Source organism: Petaurus breviceps, unplaced genomic scaffold (genome assembly GCF_028583685.1).
Source record: "Petaurus breviceps papuanus isolate PSGF00001 unplaced genomic scaffold, PetGlider_PUasm1.0 90752, whole genome shotgun sequence".
Taxonomy (NCBI): Eukaryota; Metazoa; Chordata; class Mammalia; order Diprotodontia; family Petauridae; genus Petaurus; species Petaurus breviceps.
In genome coordinates, this window is record NW_027187336.1 from 3,024 (window position 1) to 3,879 (window position 856).

Sequence of the window (856 nt, forward strand, 5' to 3'; positions counted from 1 at the left end):
GGTTTTTTTTTTATAACTTGGGATTTTTGTATTTTTCAAGGCACACCTTTATTTCTTTTGTGTTCTGAGTTCTGTTAGCATATAAGTGTGTGCAATATGTTGTTTATTCTTTTTATTTCTTCTGATTTTACTGTGATTTCACACTGTCCTTTTGCTATTTTTAACTTCATTTTCTTCTTTCTTTTTAATCAATTTTATTAGTCTTTTCAAAGAACAAGTTTTTAGATTTATTATTTCTGCAATGTTTTCCAATTTATCTATTTTTCCCTTTTTGATATCTTTTGTGCTTACTTTAGGTTTGCTTATTTATTGACTTTCTCATTTAAAAAATATATAGTCCATTCATTAGTCTTCTTTTTATATTTTCTTCATCTGTGTTTGTAAGGATAAGATTGCCCCATGTAAGTCCTGCTTTAGCAGCGCCCCAGAAGTTTTTAATATGTTGTTTCATTATCTTTTTATGTAAAATAGTTATTTTCTTTTAGTTTTTAATTGTTTCTATGATTTGTTCTTCCACCTTCTCAACACTTAAGATTTCATTAAGTCTCTCTTTGGGTCTGTCTCTTGTGTTTGTGGTCCATGAACCAATCTTATTTTTATTAGTTATGATCTGTAAAGGATGTATTAAAGTATTATTTATTTCTGCCTTTTTACATAGTTGCAAAATCACGGTTCGCTATTATATATAGTACATGATTCATTGCTTTGTCGATTTTCTGTACTTAAGAGGATATCTCAGGTCTCTTCTATTCTACCCTTCAGGTGAGAGAATAACAGCATTTTAGATAATCCATTCACATGCGCTCACACACACACACACACACACACACACACACACACACACACACACACACAC